At 53.2% G+C, this 23296-nt stretch overlaps 1 protein-coding gene across 1 annotated transcript in view; it reads right to left on the bottom strand.

Moving 5' to 3' along the window:
- WNT3 (Wnt family member 3) overlaps positions 1–23296 on the bottom strand; it is a 46790-nt gene that overhangs the window by 11679 nt on the left and 11815 nt on the right. The gene's annotated exons all lie outside the window — the stretch shown is intronic.

Here is a 23296-nt window from a genome sequence, read left to right as displayed (position 1 = left end):
ATCTGACAGGACCTGCCAGGGACTGGACCCAGGGCAGCACCACCTGGAGCCTGGGGGACACCCTGTGATCTCTCAGCTGTCAGGAGAACTGACACGAGAGCTTCTCAGCTGTGGCCAAAGTGGAAAGTGCCCTGGCCAAGGCTGAGTTCAGCAGCAGGGGGATCAGCATTCCTGCACAGGGGCTGCTCTGGGGTCAGAGGTGTCAGTGCCTCTGTTCCAGGCTGGCTGGACACCTGTGCAGGTGACCCTGGCAGAGACTGAACCAGCACAGCTCCACCTGGATGGACACCAGGCTCAGGGAGCAGCTGTGAGCTGGGGACGGTGCCAGACAGGTTTGAGAGGATCCTTTTACTGCTCCAAGGAGCTGCCAGAGGTCCAGCATCAGACTGTGGCAAGACTGGGTCAAACTGCTTATTTGGCCAGGAATTGTCACTGAAGGGTGAAGACACAGAGCCTAAAGAGGCACTGAGGCACCTGGTGTTGCACAGCCTGAGGTGTCCCTGCAGAAGGTGGGCTCAGAAGTGTGTGAGCAGCAGCTCTGTGCCAGAGTGACCATCAGGAACTCAGAGCAGAGACCTCACTGTGCAGGCACCACTGTGGGCAAATGGAAGGAGTTCTGACTCAGCGTGTTCTCAGCCCGTGGTGGGATTGCTGGGGTGTCCTGAGCAGGGCCAGGAGTTGGCCTGGATGATCCTTGTTGGGTCTCTTCCAGCTCAGGAGATTCTCTGACCCCTTGATTCAGTTTCTTTTGGACTGGGAGTGCACAGGCAAGAGCTGAGTGAGGCCCCAGCAGTTCTGAGCAGCAGGGCAGGATCTCCTCCCTGTCCCTGCTGTCCCTGGGGCAGCCCTGGTGGCCCTCTGTGCTGTCCCATGGCTGCTCCACAGCCCGGTTTTGGTGCAGCAGCACACCCAGCTCTTGCTCTGCACTCTTTGCTGGCTGCCCCCAGCCTTTGCAGTGCACGGGGCTGTTTTCTCCCAGCTCCCTTGGTTGGAGTTCATCCCATTCCTGTCACATTCCAAGCACCTGTGGTACCAACCACTTCCCCCACTGCGTTTGTGTTTCTTCCTCAAGCTCCTGGAGACTGTGTGGAATAAAACAATCATTTGTAGTCCTTGGTTTATCCAGGCTGGGAGAGCCCTCAGGAGGGCTCGGAGCAGGGCCATTTCCAGGTCACATTTGGGCTCTCAGGGCCTTGTCCTTCCACAATTTGAGCCCCTCCAAGGACAGAGATGCCACGGGACACATGGGTGAGTGTCCTTACCCAGAGCTGCTCTTCCAGGCTGGAGGCTGAGCTGGCATCACTTGATTTAATTACACATGAATGATTTTAAGGATGTGAAGGGAATCCCAGGGTACCTGCTCAGGAGAAATGTGTCTGCTGGAGACACTGACTGGGGGGACCTGACTCCCACCCCTGCCCCAGTGCTGGCCTCTGCCACAGCTCTTGCTCCCTGCTCCTCCTGCCCCTCTCTGCCCCCTGGGGCACCTGCCTGAGGCTTCAGGCAACCTTTGGGCTCCACATCTCCCACTCTTGGATGGGACACGTGGAGGCAGCCAGATGTGGCTGGGAGGCAGCAGCACAATGGGCAGTGCCTTGGGACTGGCTCCCAGAGCTGCTCTGTGCTTCCAGCTCCCTCCCATCCCATGGGATGAGGGCTCAGCCCTGCTGGGACGAGCGCTGAGCTCCGAGGAACAGACCCTGCCCCACAGGTGCAAGGAACAGGCAGCACCTTCTCTCCAGCCATCACCTCATTTTCATTTTCCTTCTCGTGTCAGTCAATCTGTGATTTCCCCACTGAAACTTAGTTATAAAACCTTCATTCCTCTTGGCCCATCATCCAGGTGTCCCCAGGAGTGCTGGGAAGACACAGAAGTCAGGAGCTGTGGCTGAGGGGTCCCTGGGCCAATGATTTCCTCATAGAGTGGCTGAGATGTGAAGATGAAACAAAACCTCTTTGAAATCCAGATCTGGGATCCCAGGGACAAATCTTGTGTCCTACACAAGATGTTAAATCTAAAATCTCAATCACCAGAGTCAAATCTAAATCAGAGGAGTTAAATCTTCATCACAGGAGCTCATGGGGATGAAGGAAGCACGTAAGGAGAGGAAGTGTCACAGGGTGAATTTGAGAGATGGAGGAAAAGCACAGTTTTAAAGGCACAAACACAACCCCAAGGCTGGCAGCTGCAGGACTGCCAGATCCCATTTCCCTCTCCTGCTCTCTGTCCCTCCTGGCTCCCACGTTGCTGTGGCTCCCATGGTGTGAGGGATGGATGTGCACAGAGGGGCTGGCGCTGTGTCTGTGGGAGAGCAGGGCATGGCTCCAGGAGCAGTGCCTGAGGCAAACACACACACAGCACACCCCTTTACTCTTCCTCTGCTCCATCCCTTCAGCCCCTCAGGAGTCCTGGCCAGGCTCCTTTTGTCCCCCCTGACGGTGCCAGGCACAGCAGGGCTGTGGATCCAGCAGTGGTGAGCTGACTGTGCTCCCTTGGTGTGGGATGAGCCCCTGAAGCCCTGGCAGTGAAAGTTCTCGTGCAGCTCCTCCTTCTGTGGCTGCTCCTGGGTCCCCTCCACCCTTGGGGAGCTGACTCTTCCCACTCCCCAGCCTGGAAGGAGCTGTGCCTATTGTCCCTGCTGGGTAATAATTAGCATTGACTCACTGACTTTAGAAGGTTGATCAATTGCTTTATTGTACTATACTGTATTATACTATTAAGAAAAACTTCTCACTCTTGCAGACAGTCTGATACAGACAGACCAGAGTGGTTAATTGAAATCTAAACACCATCACTACTGGCCAATTAAGAAATCACCCTTTGGTAAACAAATCTCTATAACACATTCCACGTGTGCACAACAAGTGCAGCAAGTGAAGATAAGAATTATTTCTCTTTTTTTTTTTTTTTTCTCTGAGCTTTCTCACAGCCTCTCACAGCTTCCCAGGAAGCAGCTGGAAGCAGATGAATTTGAAGAACTCTTTTTTTCCCTCCCATGCCAGGACAGCTCCAGCCCCGTGGCAGGAGAGCTCTGGGCTGTCACTAAGGGCACATCTTGTCCCCTGGAGCACTCCCTGCATTGCAGCTCTCCCTTTCCCCTCCTGAGGGATCTCCCACGGAAATGGGGACAAGCTGCAGGGATCCTGGGCCCCTCTGTGCCACTTGCCCTGACAAGGCACATGGAGGGATGCAGGGAGGCAGGAAGAGGCTCTCCCTGTGGATAGACTGGCAGAGGATGGATTATTTTCACTCTGAGTGTCTGATCCAGTGTCTAAACCCACCTTTCTAACAATTTAGCCTGACAAAATTGTTAGAAAGATTTTACATTTTCCTCACTGGAGCCTCCAGCACACCTGGAGATGCACGAGGAGCTCCATGAGTGCTGCACAGAGGGTGCTGCTGGTCCTGGTGGCTCCTGCTCCTCCTGAATTCCTCCAGAGCCATGGCCAGCAGCACTCCTTGAGAACTCCCAGGAACTCCAACGAAGCTCTTTGAAACTACAATAGCAAAATCCCAGAATGGTTTGGGTTGAAAGGTGCCTTAAAGCCCCTCCAGTGCCACCCCTGCCATGGCAGGGACACCTCCCACTGTCCCAGGCTGTTCCAAGCCCTGTCCAGCCTGGCCTTGGACACTTCCAGGGATCCAGGGGCAGCCACAGCTGCTCTGGGCAGGACCTCTTTCCTCCCACAGCAGCACAGAGTTACTAACACGGTCCTGCTTGGCTTCTGACACCAGTCAATGCCTCAGATTGATCCTGAGGCTCTCACACAGCACTGGGGAACCAGCAGGAAAGAGCAGCTCACAGCTGGGACCTTGTTTGCCACCTGCTCCTTTGGGAAAACCTGTCTCTGCCTGGAGGGGGGTTTATCACACAGGTCTGAAATGTATTTGGTGTTTTCCAGTTCTGGTCAATGTTTCTGCTCTGAGCAGTGGCACTGGTGCCTCCTGGCCGTGCTGGCCTGGGGCCACAGCGCTGGGAGCAGCAGTTTCCATCCTGGCTCTTTCTCTGTCTCACACCTGCTGCAATATTCACCTATTTCAATTCTGGTACTGTGCTGACTGCAGCCCTTTGTGGGCAGGGGAGCACACAAATTCTTGGGTTTGTCTGAAGATCAAGAGCAGCAGGAGGGAAAGTTTTGCAAGTCAAAGCATGCAATGGATGTTCACATCTGAGGGGAGAAATGTCAGGTCTTGACTGAATGTGGAGAACAGACAAAACGTGACAGAATTCCAATGAGGAGAGGGACTGGATAGCAGCTTTTCACTCCAGAATCACCCTCTGAGTGTGTCTGGAGGTTGGAGCTTTTCCATAGAGGGGACACCTGTGTCACCACAGACTCCCCACCCAAATATGCAGTCCTTGGGGGTCAGTAAAACAGACTAAAAATTAATTTTTTAAAAGGAAGTTCAGCTGCCTGAGCATTAGAGGCTGATGGCCCAGCCAAGGGTGAGGGCCAGGGCAGGAATGGGATCTTTAACTGTCCTGGGAAGTGTCCACAGATTTTACAGCCCAGTGTGACCCCTTGAAGCAGAGAGCTCTTTTTCCACTTGGTGTGCTCGGAAATGACCTCGTTAAAGAGTGTGCATGATCTGAGTGTATGATCTGAACAACACTTAGCACCCACAAGGCCAGATCCCATCCCATTAAACTTCCCCCTTAATGTAGTCACTAAGGGCCATAATCCTTTTAAAAGGCAAAAGTCCATCTAGAAATCACTCCCAAACCTGTGGCTGCTTGGAAAGAATTTAATCATCACTCTGAGAGCTCCCCTCAGCTCAGGGTATTTAAATTCCTCTGGGTCCTGGGTGATTATTGGCCATGCACACGGTGGTGCCTCTCCGTGACCAGCACACCTTGGGAAGGGAAGCCGTGTGCAATGGGTGGGAAAAGGGGTTTGTGAGCAATGCTGGTATCACAAAAATGCCCTCAAGGTCACCTGAGGCTGGCAGGGCAAGCAGGTAAGAGACCAGGACTGGGCAGGCAGCAGTGGGAGCTGGAGGGTGGGATCAGCTCCTGGTGAGCCTGGCTGAGTGCTGGGCTCACTGCAGAGGGGCCCAGGCTGCTCTGCCACCCTCAGCTGGGCATTTGCAGCTGCCAGAGGTGGCGTGGGGCTTTCTGGAAAGCTCCCACTAAACTGCTCAGATCTGCTGGAAAAAGCAAGGAGTGAGGGCAGAGCCCTGAGCTGGGCACTGCTCGTGGCCCCACCGCTCCATCCCTGGGGCTGAGGCCGGGAATGCCCAGGCCACCCTCGGGGAGCAGAGAACAACCCCCAGGATGGCCCCAGGGTGGGGATCCCCTCCTGTCCCCTGGGGGATCAACCATGGAGGGATGGAGAGATGGAGGAAGGGAGGGAGGGATGGAGGGAGGCAGGAAGAGGTTCTCCCTGCAGACAGACTGGCAGAGGATGGATTATTTTCACTCTGAGTGTCTAATCCCAGGGAGACTGAAAGGGAAGGAGGTTCAGGGGTGCAGTGATGCAGCAGAAAGGGAAAGCCAAAACAGGGAAAATCCAGGGGGAAGCATCAAGGGCAGTGTGGGCCCTGCTCAGTGTGAGTGTTTGCACTCAGGGAATAATAACCAGCGTTTTATGTATTTCTCATTGTGCTCTATCAAACATTAAAAAAAATTGCCAAACGACACACAGTAATGACAGATCATCCTCCCAAAGAGAAGCATCTGGTTGTGCTTTATCTTCTTCCTGTACTCTAAAAAAAGTCACTGTGGGATGGGGTTTCCCTGTTTCCCTTTAAAAATGCACCCAGATCCTTCAGATTTAATGAAATTTAGGGGCAAAGAGGGGAGAACATCACTCAAGCCCCAAGCATTTGTTCAGGGCTTGTGTCACCAGGTGGTTTCTTTACTGAAAGCAGGAGTCACATGTGCTTGGCTGGGGCAGATTTTTGTGTCTAAACCCCAAACGTGTTTTCTCCAATCTCCCAGTGACCTACCCAATAATTGGTGCCACTTTTGCCATCTCCAAATCCTGAGTGCTGCTGACAATCACTGCTGCTCACGTGGCAGGAGGGTGCTCCAAAACCCCCAAATCCATCTGCTGGGCTGAGTCTCACACGGTGAGCAGCCCCAGGAGCCTCCTGCCCTGAGCACACGGGGGTGGGGATGAGCACAGGGCAGGTGAGAGAGGAATGCCACCGTGCCAAGGACATGCAAGCCAGGGAGATGTCCTGGGGTGGGACAGGAATTCTGGGTCTCCTGAGGCTGCTGCCAAGCACGGAGGGTTTGGGAACCAGAGGTTTTCCCCACTGAAGCTGGGTCTGCCCTGCCTGTGGGCTGAGGGCTCCTGCTCACACTCTTGTTCCCTCTCTTGGGTTCAGGACCCATCTTCTGTAAGAAGAACTGACTTACTGCCCTGTTAGAGTTCTAGATACTAAACATTTTACACTTTCTATGCTAACAAACTCTTAACTCCCAAGAAAACACTACATTTAACCTAAAGCTGTGGAAAAGGCTTCCAAAATTAATTGACAACAGTAAAATTACAAGTGTGTAATAACACCAAGTAAAAAACTTAGAGTTTAAGGGTTTAAAATATAGTAATATGTATGAAACAAAATAAAAGTTTTAAACCAAAAGCTAATCCTTCTTTTTTACCTTCTTCTTCCTTCTTTTTCATGATTTTAAGTAGTATTTTATAATTAGACGAAAAAGTCTGCATTGCGGACTTCTAGTAATTAGTTATTATGTTAAAAATAAAAATAATTAAAGTGTCAGTTCTTAATTAGTTATTGTTATTAATTAGTTCCTGGGAGCTCTCAATAGTTAAACTATTTCTTAATAGTTTAACCTTAAAAACATTATAACAAAAAATAGTTAACCATTTTATACCTTATTAATAAAATACTACAAAACTCACTGCCTATGAAACTATAACATAGATTTAAAAAAAATAGACATCTAAACCTAAACACAAAATATCATCTCAAAAACTTCAATCCCAACTTCAACAAAAAAACCCAAACAAACAAAGAAACAAAAAGAACCACACCAAAAAAAAAAAAAAAAAACCCAAAACCAACCAACCAACCAACCAACCAAAAAAAAAAAAACCAAAAACCAAAAACCAAAAACCAAAAAAAAAAAAACCAGAAAAAACCCCCAATAAACCTCCAAAACTCAACATTTAATGGTGTCCTCTGTGAGGACTGAACTCATGACCTTCAGAACATGAGATCACTCCCACAGCTGGGGCTGGCCCTTGGCAAGCACTGGCCTGTGTGGCTCCTGGATTTGCTGAACCATTCCCAGGGCCGGGGCAGAGCAAAAGCTGCTGTGGGAATCCCTGAGATCTGGAAGAGGCAGGAGGGGAGACCCCGGAATTCCCGGAGCTCAGCACCTTGGGATCCCCCTCTGCCAGCTCCTGGAGCAGGCAGTGCCTAAAACCCACCTGAGCAGAGGGAGCTGAGCTCTCCCTCAAAGCCCTGGGGAGTTTTGGGGTTTAGAAGAAGAGCAAATGCAGAAAAGGAGGTGAAGGTGTGGAGCTGCAAGGGGTGTGCTCATCACCACAGTGAAAGCGATTCCTCCCTCCCAGGGTTAGCCCCCCTCACATTTGCTGCTGTTTCTGGTCCCACAGCCATTCCTGATCCACACAAATCCAAACTCACCAGCTCTCCATGCCAGTGGGGTGCTGCCCAAGAAGTGCCCCCTCCACCTGGCTGTGCTGAGCAATTCCCTCTGCAGCTTCCCCAGCCCCACAGAGCTTCCCTGCCCCACAGAGCCCCAGCCCTGCCCCACCAACAGCTTTTCCAAACCTTTGATTAAATTTTGTGAATTTTTGGGGTCATTTGTCTCCTCTCACAATCTTCACCCACAGCTCCTGTGAGTGAATGGGCTGAACGTGCCCAGTTTGAACCCAAACCAGTCTGAACCCTCTCCTGATGGGTCAGCGTGGGCTCAGCACATCCAGGGGCCTCCCTGGTGCTGGTGGCACCCGGCTGGGAATGCTGCACCCAGAGGGATGTGCAGGAAAGGGACATTGTCCAGGAGATGTGACCATGTGCTCGGGGTTGTGTGGCTGAGGGGTCCCAGGAGAGGAGGAAGGGCTGGGCAGGGTCAGTGGGCAGGACAGGAGGCTGAAGGGGTCCAACAACAGCCCACAACCACTTTTGGGGCAGTTCCAGATGTGGCACAGCCAAACTCTTCCCAGATGATGGGAAACAACTGGAAGCACAGCTGGAAATGTAGGATGGGCATGAGGAAAAATTCCCTTTGCAGGTGCCCAGCAAAGAGGGGGGATCTCATCCATGGGGGTTTGGGTTGGACACAGCCCCCGCTGCCCTGGGATGGTGCTGGGGATGTCTCTGCCCCAGGGAGGTTGGGCTACAGACCTGTCTCAGGGGGTGTGTGTTCCACTGCCATCTGTCAGAGCTGGGGCAGCTCTCTGCTGCTCTTTGGGCAGTTTTCTTTATCTCTCCCACAGCCAATCCTCCCTCCAGGAGATCTCTGCTGTTCATGGCCACTGAGTGTCCCTGCATGGCTGAGAAAATTCCATCAGCCCATGGGGAGAGGCTCTGCCCAGGGGAGGAGCCAAGCATTCCTACCTGGATCCAATCTGACCTTGGAACAGCACAGCAGCCGTTGGCCACTGCATTCCCAGAGGAGCAGCTTTCTTCCCCACTGCATTCCCAGAGGAGCTGCTTTCTTCCCCACTGCATTCCCAGAGGAGCAGCTTTCTTCCCCACTGCATTCCCAGAGGGAGCCCAGGCCCATCTCCAGCAGCCCTGGAGCTCCAGAGGAAAACTCCAGCCTTGTCCAGGATCCTGCTCCAGCAGAAGCACAGCTGGCACTGCAGGAGGGCTGAGCCCCCATGGAATGGCACTGCTGCCACCACCCTGACCCACAGCCTGCCAGGGCCTGCTCTGACTCTGGCAGTGGTTCTTTTTTTTTTTGTTTGTATTCTTGCATTTGTATTTTTAATTTTCCTAATAAACAACTGTTATTCCTATTCCCACATCTTTGCACGAGAGCCTCTTAATATCAAAATTATAATAATTTGGAGGGAGAGGGTTTACATTTTCCATTTCAAGGGAGGCTCCTGCCTTCCTTAGCACACACCTGTCTGTTCAAACCAGGACACAAGGCAAAAGAGCAAACAGCATTTCAGCAGGGATAAAACAGCCCCACACTCAGAGGCTGCTGCTGTTGGACACAGAGCATTCTCACCCTGACCTGTTTCACAGCCTGTGTGCTCTGAGGGGCTGCGGTTGGCTCCTGTCACCTGGGAGAAGCCTTTTCCTTCAGACAGGAGCATGGAAAATCCACATCCAGCTCTGAAATGGCCACATGGCTCAGTTACCCTGAGGGTGGTGACTTCCAGTGGCACCACTGGAGTGCTGCTCCTGCCTGGCTGGGACAGCGAGGGCTGCAGGTCCTGGGAGGGATCAGTGCTACCTGAGAAGTTTAAGTTCTATGATGTGAAAGATTTTGGAGAAATGCAGATATTGGCAGTGCAAACAGGTGCAGACCAAGGGCAGAAGAGTCTCAGTGAGGTGAAGGTTTGTTGGGGAGGTGAGATGGGTGCCAGGAGGTGTGGGGTGCACCAGGGTTTCAGAGAACAGCTTTCCTCCTGAGCTGACACTGAGCTGAAGGGATCTCCTGTCCCCCTGTCACTGGGCAGGGTTCACTGCTCCCCTTTAAACTCCAGGGGCTGTAACCCAGAGAAAGTTCCCAGGAACTGGTGGAGAGAAGGAGGCACTGAGGGGGCTCAGGTACTCTGGTCCATGTAGAGTTATTGTAGAGAGGAGGTGTCACACCCCACAAAAGCTCCCCTGACCCCACAGAGAATTGGGGAAGGACTTGGATGAGGTCAGTTGAGCCTGCCCCTGGGTCCTGGACAGTGCAGTGCACATGGGCCTCAACTGGGTGAAGGATGACCAAGGACTGACCCCCAGAAGGTTTGTGGAGAGATTTTTGCCCCATGAACAGAAATAAATCTTGTTTTATTCCATTTTTTTCCCTTGCCTCCTTTTGCCCTGTAGCCATGGCATGAGCTGCTCTCCTGTGCGTGCACCCACCACCCACATCTCTGCTGCCATTGTTTGGCAGTTTTACAAAATAATGTAAGTGCAGGTGGGCTGGGCTGCAATAAATGGAAATAGAAGAGGGTGTCTCACAAGACCCAGGTGTTCCCCTGCCACTGACCCTGGGCTTGGGGTTGCTGAGTCAGAGTTCTGATGGTTTGGGAAGTCAAAGGGATTTTTGCTTTGATCCAAGAGATCACAGAACCACAGGATGGTTTGGCTTGGAAGGCACCTTAAAGATCTTGTTCCAACCCCCTGCCATGGGAAAGGATGTCACCCACTAGACCTGGTCCCCCAGGGCCCAGCCTGTCCTTGAACACTGCCAGGGCTGGAGCATCCTGACTCCACTGAATGGGTGGGAGGTGCTTCCAGGGAGGACCAAAGGGAGCAGAGATGGAGCTGCAGGTCTGAGCCCTTCTGAGAGGGTGAATTGTTACCTTGACCTTGCTGCATCAAAGCCCTTCTGGGTGGAAATCAGCTGAGTTTGGCTGAAGAAATGTAAAACCAACCCCCAGAGGACACCTGAGCTGCAGAGCTGCAGAGCCCATCTCTTGTACTGGAATTGTGTTTGGGACATGGGGAGCTCAGAAATTCCTATGGAAAGGGCAAGAGGAATGGGGGATGCCAGAGCATGAGGTCCTTCAGCAACGCTCTCCTGGTGGTCTGGGGGGAACAGGGAGCTCTCTTCTCCCCCAGCACTGGGCAGGATGAGCTGAGGGAGGAGTGACCAGCTCCAAGTTGAGCTGCCAGCCAGGAAAAGCCATTGTGACCCCCTGGTACTGAGCAAAGCCCAGGAAATGCTGGCAGAGGAGCCTGGTGAGGTGTCTGGGGGTGTGAGCCACAGCCTGGGCACAAGTGTCACCTCTCTGGGAGCAGGCAGGACGTGCCACAGCCCTGGGGCTGCTGCAGGCTGAGCCTCTGCCACCTGCAGTGGCATCTCCAGGGGAATGCAGCCACCCCTCACATTCAGCAGAGGTAAATGAGACATCCAGGGGCAGGAGGACAGGGTGGTGTTTATGGAATTGGATTCCTCAGCTCTGGGATTTGCCTACAGCTTCCCTCCTGGGCGTGTTCAGGGTGGTTCTGTCCTTCTGTTTCCTCCGTGGAGCTCTGGCTGGGGCTGTGCTGTCTCACCCAGCTCAGGATGCTGCAGGCACTGCTGCAGGAGCTGGAGTGGTTTAAGCCTCCTCCTTGTTGTAAATGGGATGTTAAACACGGGAAGGGGACAAAGGAGCAATAGCAGTGAGCTGAGGCAGAGGCTCCTTGTGCTGACAGTTTGATCAGTCTATTGGAAAGACTTCTGAGAGATTATTTAGTTACAGTGGGAAGAAGGGGAAGATTAAGACTTTGTGTCCAGCAGAAGAGGGCAGGACAATAGCTGGTGAGTGGGAATTCAGACCAGGGGACTGCAAAGGTACAAATCTCAAAGCAAAAGACCAATGCCCAACACTTGTTGCAGATTCTCTTACACTGAGTGTCCTCAAATCCAGCCTGTGCCTTTCTGAAAAGAGCTCTTGGAGTCAGGACAAGTGAACTGCTCACCCTCGGGGTGAAGGGATCACACTCAGGGGTCACACTGACCTGCCTGCCTTTGCAAGGGGGATTTTTCCCTGCCCCCTGTGCCCGTGAAGAGGGAGAGCCCACTCAGTGGGTGTTGTGCTAGCAGAGGAGGGTGGCACAGGAGCTCCTGTGTAGGGGGGATCAATATTATCAACATTCCTGAATGTATCAATATTCTCTAACTAAAGCTGAAGTCCTCCAGCAGCCTCTGGTAAAACCCTGCGGTGGGCAGGGCACAGGAGTTCTGCACACCATGAGTCCAAGGCGACTCAGTAATTTCAAATAACGCTGTGCTAACTGCAAAGCACACAGGGACCCCAGGCTCCCTCATGCAGGGCTGGAGGAAGGACAGAGGCTCCCCAGATGGGCTGTGCTGACCCCTCCAGTGCAATGGCTCACGGTGCTGCAGGGTTCCTTGAACTCACAGGCACTGAGGAAAATTCCTCTGTCCCCTGCCGATTTTTTCCCCTACTGCTCTATTCCTTTGTGACCCAAACAAGCTTTGTAAAGAAATTGGCTTGAAACCTTTCCCAAGTGCTCTGTCTGCAGCTCACGTTGCAGAAACATCCACAGCCTGCAAACCCCGGAATCCTGGGGCTGCTCCAACCCCCAGGTGAGGCTGGTCCCTTCCCTGCCCTGCTGTGTCCATCTTGGCACCTCTCCTACAGTCTCTCCTGGGTTTTGACTCCTGATGGCTCAGGAGCAGAAACAAATTCTGCTCCAGAGCCCTCCTGTACCTCAGGCTTCCTCAGAACTCCAAGTTCAGTGTCCCTGGGCCAAACCTGGGTCATTATTGACCTTTCACAGGCGTCCTGCCCACCCCTTGCCTCCCACCCATCCCCACCAGAGGTAATCTGCTCTGCAGACACAACCCTGCTTTGGCATTTCCAGAGCTGCACTAGAGAACCATGGAATCCCAGAATGGTTTGGGTGGGAAGGGACCCTAAAGCCCATCTCATTCCATCCCTGCCACGGGAATGACAGTCCCAGGCTGCTCCAAGCGCTGTCCAACCCGGCCTTGGACACTGCCAGGGATCCAGGGGCAGCCACAGCTGCCCTGGGCACCTCTGCCAGGGCCTGCCCACCCTCACACCAGGAGCAGGGAGCTCATCCTTCCCCTGTACCTGGCACTGGTGAGGGCACACCTGGAGTGCTGTGCCCAGCTCTGGCCCCTCAGGTTGGGAAGGACCTTGGGACACTCGAGCGCGTCCAGAGGAGACAACGAGGCTGGAGAGGGGCTGGGAACACGAACCCTGTGAGGGACAGCTGAGGGAGCTGGGGGTGCTCAGCCTGGAGAAAAGGAGACTCAGGGGTGACCTCAGCACTCTCCACAGCTCCTGAGAGGTGGCTGTGGGCAGGGGGGGTTGTCACTTTCTGCAGGCAGCACTGACAAATCCAGAGGACACAGCCTCGAGCTGCACCAAGGGAAATTTAAGTTGGATATTAGGAAAAGGTTTTTTACAGAAAGGGTGATAAAAGTTCTGGAATGGCTGCCGGGGGAGGTGATGGAGTCACCACCCCTGGAGGTGTTTAACAAAGCCTGGATGTGGCACTGGGTGCCAGGGTTTAGCTGAGGTGTTGGGGCTGGGCTGGACTCCATGGTCTTGGAGGTCTCTTCCAACCCAGTGATTCTGTGATTCTGTGAATTCCTTCCCAATATCCAGTCAAGCCATTCCTGTCACTCCATGCCAGCTGCAGCTTGCCCTGCCCACTCTGCTTGCCCTCCTGCTCTCAGATTGTTCCTGGCTGGGCAAAGCCTTTTGGGGAGATTCAGCGTCTCAGATGAGGACCTTGGTGGTCTCCTCTTGTTTCACAGAGCCCATGTGGAGCCAGGAGTGCTGCCTGAGAAGGGCCCTGGCTCCTGTGAGAGCTGTCCAGGCATCTGTCTGTTCTGGAACTCAGCACAGCCCTGCTGTGCTGTAGATCTCAGAAAGATCCATGGATTTTTTGTAATTTTTTTTTTCCTGTCAGAGAAGCTCACATTCATTTCTCACAGGCAGATGGAGATCCCTGGGCACAACAACTGACAAAGGGCTGGGGCAAAATGACACCCTTGGCAGAGAACAGGGGCAACCTGTGCTAAATCCCCACTTTTTTTTTTTTTTTTTTTTGCTTTTTTGTTTTGTTTTGTTTTGGTTTTGTTTGTTTGTTTGTTTTTGTTTTTGTTTTTGAGTGAGGAGGGTCTTAACTAAAAGAAAATAAATGCCTGATCCTCAGGAATGTTCCTTGTTGCACAAATAAAACTCTGGTCACATGGTGTGACTCAGTGGCCAACATCAGTTCTCCAAAAATGTGTTGGTTCTTGCCAGGGACCTGGCACCAAGAAGCACAAGAGGTTGTCTGGTTGTGGCTGGAAAACTAAGTTGGGTCTCAAAGTCCTGACAGTTAAAGAAATAATGAAATTCAGAGGCTTGTGTGGAGCACAGAAGGAAGATGAAGATATTGGCTTGTTGTTAAATGAGTTGAGCACAGGAATTTCAATCACAGCATAATTAGGAGATAATCCTCTCCTCTCCCTGCCAGCGGCTGGCTTTGGAGGCAGAATGAGGATCATAGAACCACAGACTGGTTTGGGTTGGAAAGGACTCCCAAGATCATCTTGTTCCACCCTGCCATGGGCAGGGACAACTTCCACTGGACCAAGAGGCTCCAAGCCCCATCCAGCCTGGCCTCAGACACCTCCATGAACCTCCTGAACCTCAAGAAAAGCAAATGCAAGGCCTTGAGGCAGGGCTGGGACAGCCCCATGCAGCAGGACAGGCTGGGGGCTGACTCAGTTTGCAGAAAAGGACTTGAGGATCCTGATGGGCAACAGCTGGAACAGCTGGATGATCAGTGGTGTCCATGCAGTAAAAAAGGTCAGCTGCAACCTGAGGCTGCATTAGCAAGACTGGAAAATCGAGGGATGTGATTTTCTCACTCTACTCAGCCCCTGTGAGACCACAGGTGGATTCCCACCTCCAGTCTGGGGCTCCCTAGGATGGGCAGGCCATGGACACAGAGGTGGGAGCGCAGTGGAGACCAGCACGGTGCTCAGGGGGCTGCTCTGGGCAGGCTCTCGTGGTGAGAGCCCAGCAGATGACCCTGGAGATCAGATGAACCTAAGTGATTGCTCTGTGGCACTGTAACTCAGTGAGCAGTGGCCCGGAGTGTGGCTGTGTGCTCAGAGATGGGGGCTTTACTGCAAACCCTGCTTGTGCTGGTTCCTCCTCCAGCCAGCAGAGAACAGGCACACCTGGGAGCTCACTCCCCATTTTTCCATGGGAAGTACTTGAGCTGGAGAGACCCACCCACATCAGTGCCTCATCCATCCACTGACACTGAGAGGTGGCTCAGGGAACCCCCTTTGGGTGTCCTTGTTCTGGTCACCTCCCCCCGAGCTCGTTTCTCAGGCTCCCCTTGTGCCAAACGGAGAACATTTACTTTTAGGCCATGATCCACTGCCCTGTTTCACCTGTTCCCCTCTGAGGAGGTTCTTGCACTGCACTCTGGACACGTGGGCTGGGCACTGGGTGTTTGATTTTCCCAAATGGCCCTTCCTGACTTCCATCCCCACTGGAGCGGGATGAGGCTGCAAGCACCAACCAGGCAGGTGCTTCACCTTTTAATCAGGTAACCTTTTGAACAGCTAAGCAGAAAGCCACCAGGCTGCTGGAAAAGCCAGGGGGATGTTTCTCCCACAAGCTGGTGCAGGAACACAGCCCAAAGTGATGCCTTGAGAGGGCTGACCTAGAACAGAGACTGCAGGAGCTAAAGCAGGGATTTTATAAACTCTGCTCCATTTGCATATTGCAGTTCATTGTCCAATTCCAGCCCCAGCCCATGCAGTCCCATCCTGCTTGTTTTTCTCTCTTCAGCCCACGTTGTTTGTGCTCTTGGGCCTGAGATCTGGATCATTTGTCCTTGGTCCCCAGCTGGAGAAGGAATTGTTTTGTCTCCCTGCTCTGTGCAGAGAGCTCACCATCCCCTCATATGAAACCCAGAGCCACACACTAAAGCAGCACAGAACCTGAAAAATAGAAAAGCTAAAACCTGAGGCATCACAACCCACAGCAGTGCCTGTGAGAGCCTGGAACCAGCCTGGCATTCCCAGATCATTCCAGAGGAGCTGTTTTGGAAGCCTTGGATGTCACAGCCTGTGCTCAGGTGGGGTGTGCCTCCAACAGAAATGAGGATGCTCAGGGAAGAGTCCCAGGGGTGGGCTGGGTCTCACTGTTGGTGGTACCACACTCAGTACCCCCTGCACCCTCAAACACCTGTGCAGGGGAACTGTGCAGGTAAATGGGGTGGGGTTGGCCCTTCTGGGGGCTTTTCTGCCTGGATAGGAGCAGATTCAGAGGATGAGACTGGGAAGAGTGGAGCTGGAGGAGAGCATCAGGGGAGCATTCAGCCCTGCCTGGCAGTCCTGGGTGTTGTGGGGGCAGGTAAGAGCCCTAAGGATCATGGAGATGATCTCTGCAATGGCCTGTGGGGCTGTGAAAGCTCTGCACAGCTGGTGGAGCAGCAAAGGTGGTTTAGGGTTGGAGCATCTGATGTACAAGAGACTGGGACAGCTGGGTCTGTGCAGCCAGGAGAAAAACCCAAGGAGAGACCTTGTCAGTGTGTGGAAATAACTGCTGGGGGGGAGGGTGGAGAAGCTGCAACCAAACTCCTCTGACAGGACAATGGGAACAAAATGAAAACCACGGAATTCTCTCTGAGCATGGGAAAACTCTGGTTCCCTGTGAGTGTGGTACAACAGGTGACCTAGAGAGCCTGAGGAGATTTCATCCTTGGAAACACAGCCCAAGTGAACACAGCCTGGGCACCCTGCTCTGTCTGACCCTGCTTTGAGCAGGGCTGAGCTCTGTGATCTCCAGAGGTCACTTCCAACCCCGACTACCCCTTGATTCTGTGATTAAAATTCACTTCTTTGGCAACACACCATGGATGTGTTGCTGAAGGACCCAAAGCATTTCTGTGGGGCTTTTAGGACAGATCTGCCTGAAATCATTCTGGGATCCACCACGTTTTGAGGGCAGGACAGGGAGACGTGGCAGGGTGGTGGTGGGGAAGAGTGGAAAGAGAAGAAGGATGTCCTAGGTGAGTTCAGTGTCATTGTCACAAAGACAAGGATTGTTGAAAACATTCCAACTTGCCTGCCTGAGCTTTCTGGGACAGCTGGGAGCTGAAATTGCCATGGCTCTGTCCAGAGCCAGTGTCACTGCTCAGGTGTTGGTTTCCTTAGCTTTTACAGAGGTGAGGCAACTGAGAGGCATTTAAAAAGATTTTACATCATTATCAGTCTTGATGAAGAGTGAGACACAAGAGATGTAAAATTCAACACTATTCTATTAGCAGCTAACCAATTTCTTGGTTACAATACCTTATAAATGTTTTTTAGCCTATTAGCTTTTGCTACACAATGCTGCTATTACTTTTAACACTAATCACTTCTATTTTTACTTCACATGGTCTTGTTACAAAGTATCTTTCACAGTTCTAATTCTCTAAAAATATCTGGCCTTTTTCAAAAGGCCACCTTTTGAAACTTGTTGAAAGCTGTTTCTGGTTCAGTCTCTCTCTCAATAATGTCACTTCTGCTCCATGGCCCCCCTGAGCCAGCACACCCTATCTCAGTGTTTACACACGAATAGACAAAACTATGGAAACTTTCTGTCAAGTTTTAAAAATCCTTTGCAAATGCATTTCCCACATTCGGGCAGCTCCTTCTCCTCCCCTCCCCACCTCTCCTTTCTGCCCTTTCCCTCCTGTGTCCTCCTTGGTCAATACTGAGATGGGAATGATCCAAAATCCCAGTTTTCCCAGTCTCCTGCTTTTTTAGCACCTGACCCTGAATCAGGTTCTGGGTTCTCATTTCCAGTTTGGGTTCTAACACCCAGCATCACTTGTGAAAAATCCCACCCTAAAAGCCATTAACTTTCTGATGGGAGGATGTCTCATCCCCAAAATGTCACCTATTCACAATCCCTTTGCTCAGTCACAATTTCTTTTCTCCATAAATCTCCCACCCCTGGATTTTTCTGCTCCACTTTGTTCTGTTGCTCATTTTAACCCTCTTGCCTCATGCTGCAATCTCAGCCCCCCCTCCTCGAGTCACCCTCTCTGCTTTTCTGTTGCCAGCCAGGGTGACAGAGCACCAGGGGGGTTTGGACACCACTCCCAGGGATGCCCAGGGTGGGATTGTGCAGGGCCAGGGGTGGGACTGGATGATCCTCGGGGGTCCCTTCCAGCTCAGGACATTCTGTGATTTCCTGGAGCGGGGCAGGACAGGAGGGGGCACAGAGAGGGGTCACTGCTGCAGTGCTGATGGCACTGGGGCCTGGGGGGGACAGAGAGATTGCTGGGGAGGAACTGGGGCCAAAATGCTCCTCAAATCAGACTGGGTGTGAAGAACAGCCCAGCTGAGATTTTGAGGCCTCAAGAGGCCTCGTGGAGAAGTCAGAAGTCGGCGCAGACAGCAACAGGAGCTCTGTCAAATCCCCATCCTGCTCGGTTCGTGGCAGAGTTTGGGGTCACTCAGAACTGCCCCAAGTCCTGACAGGGAATCCCCTCTGTCCCCTCCTGGCACAGAGAGGGCAGAGACAGCAGTGGTCAGTGGTCAGTGGGGGCAGTGGTCAGTGGTCAGTGGGGGCAGTGGTCAGTGGGGGCAGTGGTCAGCTGGGCTGCCCATCCTGGGCACTGTGGCTGAGACTGAGGCACCCGTTCTGTCTCAGCTGGAGGAACTGGATCTCAAAGTGTCTTGTGTCAGATCCAGAATGGAAAAACCAAATGGAACGAAGTCAGACCCGCCCCAAGTTCTAGCAGGGAATCCCTCTGCCCCCACAAGAAAGGGCCCGTGGCAGGGCACGCAGGTCCCTGCAGGGCCAGCAGCAGCCCCGTGCGAGCAGGGCCGTGCCGCATCCCTCGCAGCATCCCTCTGCCACCGGCTGTGGATTAGTGTTGCTGCAGCAACAGCACTTGTGTGAGATGAGCCCGTTCTGGGCGAGCTGCTGCACTTGGGGTGACTCAGGGCCCTGTCATGGGCTTCAAAGTGATTTGGCGTCTGCTTCCAGCGCTTTGTCTTGGCATCGCACACGGGCTGGCTCCGAGCGGTGTGCCAGAAAGGGGGAGGCGGGGCTGGGGCTGGGGCTGGGATGGGGATGGGATGGGGATGGGATGGGGATGGGGATGGGGATGGGATGGGGATGGGGATGGGGATGGGATGGGGATGGGGATGGGATGGGGATGGGGATGGGATGGGATGGGATGGGATGGGATGGGATGGGATGGGATGGGATGGGATGGGGATGGGGATGGGGATGGGGATGGGGATGGGATGGGATGGGATGGGATGGGGATGGGGATGGGATGGGGATGGGGATGGGATGGGGATGGGGATGGGGATGGGATGGGGATGGGATGGGATGGGATGGGATGGGATGGGATGGGATGGGGATGGGATGGGGATGGGGATGGGGATGGGGATGGGGATGGGGATGGGGATGGGGATGGGATGGGATGGGATGGGGATGGGATGGGGATGGGATGGGGATGGGATGGGGATGGGATGGGGATGGGATGGGGATGGGGATGGGGATGGGGATGGGATGGGGATGGGATGGGGATGGGGATGGGATGGGGATGGGGATGGGGATGGGATGGGGATGGGGATGGGGATGGGGATGGGGATGGGGATGGGGATGGGATGGGGATGGGGATGGGGATGGGGCTGGGATGGGGATGGGATGGGGATGGGGATGGGATGGGGATGGGGATGGGGATGGGGATGGGGATGGGATGGGGATGGGGATGGGATGGGGATGGGGATGGGGCTGGGATGGGGCTGGGATGGGGATGGGATGGGGATGGGATGGGGATGGGATGGGGATGGGATGGGGATGGGGATGGGGATGGGGATGGGGATGGGGATGGGGATGGGGATGGGATGGGGATGGGATGGGGATGGGATGGGGATGGGATGGGGATGGGATGGGGATGGGATGGGGATGGGGATGGGATGGGGATGGGATGGGGATGGGATGGGGATGGGATGGGGATGGGGATGGGGATGGGATGGGGATGGGATGGGGATGGGATGGGGATGGCGCTGACCACTGCTTCCTGCCCCCTGACCCCTCTGTCCTATCTGTGCCAGGAGGGGACAGAAGGGATTCCCTGTCAGGACTTGGGGCAGTTCTGAGTGACCCCAAACTCTGCCACGAACCGAGCAGGATGGGGATTTGACAGAGCTGGGGCTGGGGATGAGGATGAAGATGGAGATGAGGATGGGGATGAGGATAGGACTGGGGATGGAGCTGGGGCTGGGGCTGGGGCTGGAGCTGCTTCTCCTCGGCAGGAGCCTGAATGAAGTTGCTGACAAGGGACTGGGTGTGCCCAGAACCGGGTCCTGCATTGTTCCCCGCACCAGATAGAAATGTTATGTTCAGCAATGCCTGCTCAAAGCAGTGCCACTCTCGGTTTGGAAAACACAATCAACTGATTTGCCATGGGAGAGGATCTATTCTGCGGGGACTGTGATAATATTATTCGACCCGGAATTTACATAAATGCATATGATTTGCATATGCAATTGTAGGCTTCCAGGCTGTGACGGCAATAAACACAGCGAGATTTCCAGCGCTGTAAAACCTTTCCTCCAAAGAGAGGCGCTGGGGTTTGTTTGGGTCCTGGCAGGGCTGTGAGCGAGGCCACGGCACCTCCCAGGGCTGCTGTCCCCTCGCTGCCACTGCCAGCCCTGCCTGCCAGCCATTCCCAGCACCACTCACCTTCCTTTCCTGCCTCCCTCCCAAAGCTGGCACCGGGGAGGGAAATGTGTCCTGCCAGGGACAGGGGACAGGACACTGGGCCCAGAACGAGCATCAGAAACCCAGGGAAGGAAGGAAGAGCTCTCCACTCAGGCCAGTGAGAGTGCTGGTCATCTCCCACTGGTCATCTCCCACTGGTCATCTCCCACTGGTCATCTCCCACTGGTCAGCCAAGCCCTCCAGCCATGCCTCCAATTTCAGGAGTCCCTCTGGGGAGGCAAACTCCACTTTGGGGAGTCCCTTTGGTGGTGGTGGGTGGCCTCAAGAAGTGGTTGGTGCCAAGTGTCCCGAAATCACCCAGGGTGAATCACAGTTTGGCACTGGGAAGCAGCTTCCCAACACTCAGACATCATGGAAAACACCCCGTGGATGGGAGTTGCCACATCCACTCAGCTGTGCCACAGTCTGGGGTGGCATCAAAGGGGGATGCCTGGGCTGCCTCTCTTTGGAGGGTCCTTCCCTGCACCCTGAGACCAGCACTGGAGTCCCCAGGCTGGTTCTGCTCCTATGGACAGCCTGGGGTTACCCCAGGAAGGACAGAGGCATGGAGGGGACAGAGGGGACAGTGTGGGCAGTGGTCAGTGTGGTGAATGGTCAGTGTGGGCAGTGGTCAGCGGGGGCAGTGGTCAGTGTGGTGAATGGTCAGTGTGGGCAGTGGTCAGCGGGGGCAGTGGTCAGCGGGGGCAGTGGTCAGTGGGGGCAGTGGGCAGTGGTCAGTGGGGGCAGTGGTCAGTGGGGGCAGTGGTCAGCTGGGCTGCCCATCCTGGGCACTGTGGCTGAGACTGAGGCAGCGGTTCTGTCTCAGCTGGATCTTAAATTGTCTTATGTCAGATCCAGAATGGAAAAACCAAATTGAATCCTGTGGAAACCAGATCTAGAACCAGTGCTGGTGGTTTCCTGTGGTGAAAAATTAGGCTGCTTTACTACTGGGTACTGTTGTTTTCTTTCCATGGAGAGCAAAACACTTGGAGTGGAAGGTTCTGGGCTCTGGAAAGGTGTGAGACACAAACTGCCATGAATATTGCAGGAAAGACTGAAGCATGTGCCACACTGGCTCTGCTCCAAAGCTCAGTGTAGGTGGTGCTGCCTCCTTCCCAGCAAACCTCAGCTCTGTTGGGAAAGCACCACGGGGAACAAGGCAAGGGTAAAATTTGGCTCAGCCCAGTTCCAGTCCCAGCAGGGATGGGATGTGGGGATGATGCCTCAGGTTTTAGCTTTTGTATTTCTTAAGTTCTGTGCTGCTTTAGTGGGTGGGTCTGAGCTTCATATTATGGGATGGCGAGCTCTCTGCACAGAGCAGGGAGGCAAAAATATTCCTCCTCCAGCTGGGCACCAAGGACAAATTATCCAGATCTCAGGCCCAAGAGCACAAATAACGAGGGCTGGAGAGAGAAAAACAAGCAGGATGGGACTGCATGGGCTGGAGCTGGAATTGGACAATGAACTCCAACATGCAAATGGAGCAGAGCTTATAAAAGTGAGAGACCCCGTGACCTGTGGGGCATTTCCTGACCATTTTGGTTCATCTGGGGTGCAGCCCTGGCTGGGCTCTGGTGCTGCCCAAGGTGGATCCATTGAGACCTCCTAATAAATCCCTACTTTATTCTTTAGCTCCTGCAGTCTCTTTCTAGCTCAGCCTTCTCAAGGCATCAGGGTGGCCCGAGCTGAAGTTGGCTCTGGATTGTTGTGCTCAAGGACTGTGAGTGAGGTGATGCTCAGGGGTTTTCTCAGCCCATGGTTTGTGCACCCCCTCAGCCCTTCCTGGGAACATGCCCCACAATCTGACTACACACTTGTCTCAGTTAATTTTAATCCCAGAAGTCCAATATTTTCACCAGGCAGCAACAATAAGCTTTTGAATAAATGAAATGGTGGCTTCTGGGCCACTCCAGTCAGGACAAGATGTGAGAAATGTGCTTTACACCCTCCAAATGGAAAAGGGATACCAGCAGCATCCCTAGGGTTTAGGGTTGGCCCTGGAGCACAGCTCCTCTGGGCACCTCGACTGATGTGCTGGGCTGGATGTTGGGAGGAAGGAAAATATCTGGGAGCATCCCCAGGGGAGGGGACTCTTGCTGAAGAGGCCCCTGGATGATGAATTTCCAACTAACCAAAAATCTGGGGAAGAAGGAGGAGGTGGGGGATGTTTGGAGTTCTGGTATTTGCCTCCCAGGTAACGCCCCCAGGTGATGGAGCCCTGCAGGAGGCTGAACCCCTGCCTGTGATGGGCAGGACTGAAGGAACTCCTCACCTGGCTTTGCTTGTGTGTGCAGCAGCTTTTCTTTCCCTATTAAACTGCCTTTAGTTCAAGCCATGAGTTTTTATGCTTTTATGTAGGAAATGGATAAAAAAAAACTTATTAAAAACTACATAAAAAACTATAAAAAAAAATACAGTGTAGTAGGGCCCAAGAGGGGTAATTTTAGATGATTGGCTTTAAGGTATTTACAGCATGGTGTGGTCTGATAGACCAAGAAATGCTTACAGTGTGTTGTAATTAGGAAATAGTTGGCTTCTGGTTGTGATTATGTGAATTATAACATCTGTATTGTCTCACCTTTCACATGAGACTGAAAATGGAATAAAGGTTTTTAAAACACCTCTCAGTTGCCCCATGTCTGGGTCAGAAAAGGACCTAATCCAACACTTTTACTCTTCTGACTCTTTTCCCCATGGCCCTGGCAGGGAAGAGCAGCAGTGTGGGGCTTGGCTGCCCACCTGACCCAGCCCACAACAGGTTCTTAAATCTGAGCAACAAACTGTTCCTCACCACACTCTTGCCATCATTTGTGATCTGCAGGATCTGTTTTGTATTCACTTGGAATTGTGCAAGCAAGAAATCTAAATATTGTCTCCTCACCTGAAGAAATTCAGCCCTTCCAGTCCCTTGTTG

Source organism: Vidua chalybeata, chromosome 26 (genome assembly GCF_026979565.1).
Source record: "Vidua chalybeata isolate OUT-0048 chromosome 26, bVidCha1 merged haplotype, whole genome shotgun sequence".
Classification (NCBI taxonomy): domain Eukaryota; kingdom Metazoa; phylum Chordata; class Aves; order Passeriformes; family Viduidae; genus Vidua; species Vidua chalybeata.
Note: the sequence above shows the minus strand (reverse complement) of the source record. Positions and strands in the feature narration are given on the sequence as shown.